Genomic DNA, 6,232 nt, shown 5'->3' with positions numbered 1-6,232 from the left:
TGATGAATGCATTATTTGATCTTCCTGTCTTTGTTTACCTCAGCGAGCGGCCATTCTGCAACACACCGCGAGTGCACGTCATTAGATGCTTTTAATAAACAGTAATCACTTCCGGCGCTTTTGATGGACTGCTGGAATTATTTTTGGCAAAACAATGGACTGAATTCCTGGCTTGTCGAGCAGATTTGATGAGTTTATGAGCTCAAGGCAAGCGTTTAGCCGCTGACTGATGGCAACCTTGACATCTTATCTGTGAATGAGCAATTACTGAGGAAAAGCTCGTTTGCATGACAGACTCAATTACACTGAGCATGAAAGGCTTCGGATAACTTCATAAATAAGGTTTATAACCAATGTTTTTATTAGTTTTTATTTTTCTTGAGCAGCAGATCATCATATTACACTGATTTCTGAAGGATCATGTGACACTGAAGACTGGAGTAATGATGCTGAAAATTCAGCTTTGATCACAGGAATAAATTACATTTTAACATATATTCACATAGAAAACTGGTGTTTTAAATTGTAATAATATTTCACAATATTTCCGCGCACTACGGTGGCCGAGAGGTGCAAAACAAATCACAATTATACAAACAAAATAACAAATCCAAAAACAAAACAACGAATTATAAACACAATGGCAAGTCTAAAAACAACACTCAAATATCGACGAACCCAACCGTTGGGTTAACATTTTTAATTAAAAAATGTAACCCAATGGCTGGGTTTGTCCATATTATACCCAAATTTGGGTTGAAACAACCCAGCATTTTTTGGAGTGAAAATAACAATTCAGAAAACACAACAACAATTCATACTCGTCTCGTCCAATCAGCGATAAGTTTTCCATTCTCCAAATATTCCTACATTTTCCGTTTTGTATTAATTGTCGTTGTGTTTTCTGTAATTTGTTGTTTTGTTTTTGGATTTGTTATTTAGTTTTTATAATTGTGATTTGTTTTGCCCCTCTCAGCCACCGTAGTTTTCACTGTATTTCACTCTAAAAATGCTGGGTTGTTTCAACCCAATTTTGGGTCAAATATGGACAAACCCAGCCGTGTGGTAAAATTTTATAATTACATTTTTAACCCAATGTTTGGGTTTGTCCATGTTTGACCCAAAATTGGGTTGAAACAACCCAGCATGTTTTAGAGTGAATAAACGCAGCCTCAGTGAGCACAAGAGACTTCTTTCAAAAACATATAAAACTCCAATATAAGACTCCAAACTTATTGTTTTTTATTTATTTTTTTAAAAATTGTAAGTGTTTTTTTTATGGTTTTAGGTGAATTAATATAATATAGTTCACACCTGTATAGAGCTTATTAGCAGTTACATCTAATCTATGTCTAATATATACATAAAATATGTCTATCTCACCTTTTTTTTATCTCAGTCGTATAGAAACTTGCTGCTAAGATTATTTAATGTTATAATATTTTTACTGCATTTTTTTTATTCATTACATATCTCAAGACAAAGTGAACTGCAGAAATGTGCAATATTCTTGTATGGAAGTATCAGTGGTTTATAGTGTGTTTTTCATTGCATGTGTTTACTGTACTTTTTAGTCCTTATTTATTACTCGATTTAGTTGTTTTATTGCTGACTAAGAGCTTTTGCTCAAAACTTCCCATGCACTCGTCTGGCAGTGCGTGTAAAAATAGCAAATAAACTTTAAACTTTAAAAAGATGCTTCCTCAGAAGGCAGTTCCCTATGTAGACAGCACAGCAGTTCACTCGGTTTTAGTTTTATACGTTCAACCCAGTGACATAAAAACGCCTCATAAATGTACTGATGTTTTTTGTGTTTAGGGTCATTGTGATCCTCAGGAAAGGCTGTTGTCAGGCCGAGCCGAGTGTTTCCTCGCTGTGATCCAGGGAGCTGTTGAGCTTCACTTGAGCTCAATGCTTCAAAACATAAATGTTAGAGCCGTTTCCTTAATGTGCTGTGCAGTGGAAGTCTCTCGCTCGTGGCCTTCGTGACCCACAGCTCCTGAACCTCGGCTGCCACTGAGAGCCGTAACCCACTGAGGAACACACACCGGAAACGCCACAGGAACACACTCGATGCACTGGGAATCTTTCCACTACTGTGCTGGTAATGTTGCACAGACTCAGATATTACATAATACATTATTGTTAAGTGTTAACGCCAGCGGAAAATGGCATTCGCACCCTGTTTTACTTTGGTAATGTGGCGTATTTCTGTGAAGCAAGAAAAAAAAAAAAACATTAGGGCCGGAATTCACCTTTGGCTAAGCCCCGCCTCCCTTAGTTACTGTTGCTACGTCCTTCAACTTCATCTGGGCTCTGGTTTGGTATCAACATGGCTTATGCTGTGACGGCTCTTCCTGCTGAACTTTGATCAAACTTTTATAAAGCAGCAAATAAAGTGTCCGATAGAAGTTGGCAGAAGCGGCTCAGTGTGCGTTCGAAGGCTTTATTCAAGACATACCGGCAAAACGCAAGCAACAACAAGATCCTAATAGAGGCAAAAGCATAACGGTCACAGTCAAAAAATTAACCACCGCATATCCTAATCGAGACGGAGACTGTGACTAACAATATCAGGAGCAACACTGTTCATGCAAAGCTGGGTCTCTATTCACTTCTATAATCGTTATTATTACAAAGCAAATGGACTACGCGAGTATAACGTTGTATTTATTAGCAGCGTGTGCTAGCGTATCAACAATTAGGCTAGAGAACCGAAATCATAACATAAAACTGTCTAACTAGTGTAACTTCACAGTACGGTTAAAACACAAAAGTGTGTTGTTGATCTTGAGGGGTTTCGCTGACTGAGGACGTCCACACAGTTTAATCCGAAGACGACACTTGTCAGGATTTGACTTCGGTTTTGGGAAGGGAAAAAAACGGACACCCCCTCCAACCTCTCTGGGAAACGCGTATCTGTGTTACAAATGCCCCAGGCACAACGGTTAACCATATTTTTGATAAAACTATGACGGTAATAGCCTGCCGAGACCAACAATATGAGACGCCTGTGTTAAAGTCAATGGAGCGCTGCGAAGAAGTGTTGGACCGCTGTGGGGCTCGTTCTTGGCTGCGCTGTGATTGGTCAATCTACATTTTAGGGTGTGGCTTAGCCAAAGGCAAATTGATTGGATGGTTTAATAAGGGGCGTGGCTAAAAAGGGCTTAATGATGTCATCATGTCAGAGCTAAATCCTCCAAAACATATTTTAAGGCCTAAATTTAATATTATATATTTAAATTGCATGTAAAATTTCCTTCCATTTCGTTCGCACAGTTTTAACATAAACTAATACAATTAATGTGATGCATATTTGTCAGTTCTGTATTAATAGTGTATGTGTTTTAAATACACAATAATAAGGTTTATATATTTTTCATCAAATAAATCCAATTTGTTTCAATCTCATAGATTTGAACTTATCGAGTAATCCTTGGTATTTTAAACATGTTTTTACTTTTCAGCTGAACACATTTAATTTATTTTCTCAAAATGCATTTTGAAAATATGATTATCTAAATAAAATAAAATAGATGCATATAGTTAAAAAACAAACTGTAATGTTTTTTTCTGATGGTGCAAAAAAACTTACCCGTTTAATTTATGTATTATTGTTTAAAATGCAAATCAAATATATAAATCTTAAATTTAGGCCTAAATAATGAGCATTATTGCATTTTTATGACATTGCACGTTATTCAAGAGAATAATAGTTTTGCACTAATAAATTGTGCCGTTTCCTTAATGTGCTGTGCAGTGGAAGTCTCTCGCTCGTGGCCTTCGTGACCCACAGCTCCTGAACCTCGGCTGCCACTGAGAGCCGTAACCCACTGAGGAACACACACCGGAAACGCCACAGGAACACACTCGATGCACTGGGAATCTTTCCACTACTGTGCTGGTAATGTTGCACAGACTCAGATATTACATAATACATTATTGTTAAGTGTTAACGCCAGCGGAAAATGGCATTCACACCCCGTTTTACTTTGGTAATGTGGCGTATTTCTGTGAAGCAAGAAAAAACAAACATTAGGGCGGGAATTCACCTTTGGCTAAGCCCCGCCCCCCTTAGTTACTGTTGCTACGTCCATCAACTTCATCTGGACTCCATCAACATGGCTTATGCTGTGACGGCTCTTCCTGCTGAACTTTGATCAAACTTTTATAAAGCAGCAAATAAAGTGTCCGATAGAAGTTGGCAGAAGGGGCTCAGTGTGCGTTCGAAGGCTTTATTCAAGACATACCGGCGAAACGCAAGCAACAACAAGGCATCCAAATAGAGGCAAAAGCATAACGGTCACAGTCAAAAAATGAACCAGCACATATCCTAATGGAGACGGAGACTGTGACTAACAATATCAGGAGCAACACTGTTCATGCAGAGCTGGGTCTCTATTCACTTCTATAATCGTTATTAAAAAGCAACCGGACTACGCGAGTATAACGTATATTATTAGCAGCGTGTGCTAGCGTATCAACAATTAGACTAGAGAACCGAAATCATAACATAAACCTGTCTAACTAGTGTAACTTCACAGTACGGTTAAAACACAAAAGTGTGTTGTTGATCTTGAGGGGTTTCGCTGACTGAGGACGTCCACACAGTTTAATCCAAAGACGACACTTGTCAGGATTTGACTTCGGTTTTGGGAAGGGAAAAAAACGGACACCGCCTCCAACCTCTCTGGGAAACGCGTATCTGTGTTACAAATGCCCCAGGCACAACGTTTAACCGTATTTTTGATAAAACCACGACGGTAATAGCCTGCCGAGACCAAACATATGAGACGCCTGTGTTAAAGTCAATGGAGCGCTGTGAAAAAGTGTCGGACCGCTGTGGGGCTCGTTCTTGGCTGCGCTGTGATTGGTCAATCTACATTTTAGGGTGTGGCTTAGCCAAAGGCGAATTGATTGGATGGTTTAAAAAGGGGCGTGGCTAAAAAGGGCTTAATGATGTCATCATGTCAGAGCTAAATCCTCCAAAACATATTTTAAGGCCTAAATTTAATATTATATATTTAAAATTGTTGCATGTAAAATTTCCTTCCATTTCGTTCGCACAGTTTTAACATAAACTAATACAATTAATGTGATGCATATTTGTCAGTTCTGTATTAGTGTATGTGTTTTAAATACACAATTATAAGGTTTATATATTTTTCATCTTTTCAATCTCATAGATTTGAACTAATCGAGTAATCCTTGGTATTTTAAACATGTTTTTACTTTTCAGCTGAACACATTTAATTTATTGTCTCAAAATGCATTTTGAAAATATGATTATCTAAATAAAATAAAATAGATGCATATAGTTAAAAAACAAACTGTAATGTTTTTTTCTGATGGTGCAAAAAAACGTACCCGTTTAATTTATGTATTATTGTTTAAAATGCAAATCAAATATATAAATCTTAAATTTGGGCCTAAATAATGAGCATTATTGCATTTTTATGACATTGCACGTTATTCAAAAGAAGAATAGTTTTGCACTAATAAATTGTGCAAAAATAAGAACAGGAACGTGTCTTAGGAAAGTAAAATAGTCCATTTTGATTTTGACTTTAATGCGAATAAATGCTTCTCAAACCTCTAAGCGGGATCCCAAAGTGAGTATCGAGTCAGTTCTGGGACGTTATGGATGTGTTGCGTCGCTGTGTTTGATGGGATTTTGGATGGAGTGTTTTAGTGATTGGTGGGATCTCATAAGTTTCACAAATATCCCAGCGTGACATAAATGCGAGGAGAAATGCGCGATGCACATCTGGAGAAGCGAGATGGGGTCTCCAGCGCAGGTGCACGCAGCTGCATGCACGCTATTAACGGGTAAATTCGGGGTAACAAAATAATAAGATGAAAAATTGAAAAGGATTTGGCTCTTTTCACTCGCAAAACATGTGCTGGATGAAATATGCAGACTTTCCCCTGTCAGCTTTAACGTGATGGAAATGTGCTCGCTTCCTCCCGGTGTGGATCATCCCTGTGGACACCGCTCGGATTTCATTTCCTTGTCATGAAGGGGCCCTCGTGTGCAGTTTTGGCCATCGCACGCTCGCGTTTCTGATGTCCTGATGCGGTTTCCTCCTCCCCTGTATGTGACAGCGCTGTCGACCGCGTGGCCTCTTTACTCGTCTTCATAAATCACTCACATCCAGAGGCCCACCCTTGCTCTGCAATGCCAGCGTGGACAAAAGCCCTCTGTAGAAATGAGAAACGAAACCGCTTCGCC

The 6,232-nt window shown here is 38.6% G+C and overlaps 1 long non-coding RNA gene across 1 annotated transcript in view; it reads left to right on the top strand.

Moving 5' to 3' along the window:
- Positions 1-1,951, top strand: part of LOC307012664 — a 15,865-nt gene extending 13,914 nt beyond the window's left edge. The window contains exon 3 of the long non-coding RNA XR_013800665.1: positions 1,819-1,951. This is a non-coding gene — a long non-coding RNA (uncharacterized lncRNA). The remainder of the gene's footprint in view (positions 1-1,818) is intronic.
- Positions 1,952-6,232: the final 4,281 nt, after the last annotated feature.

The sequence above is a fragment of the Phoxinus phoxinus genome (assembly GCF_949152265.1).
Source record: "Phoxinus phoxinus genome assembly, chromosome: 16".
NCBI classification, from domain to species: Eukaryota; Metazoa; Chordata; class Actinopteri; order Cypriniformes; family Leuciscidae; genus Phoxinus; species Phoxinus phoxinus.
This window is presented reverse-complemented; position numbering and strand designations above follow the sequence as displayed.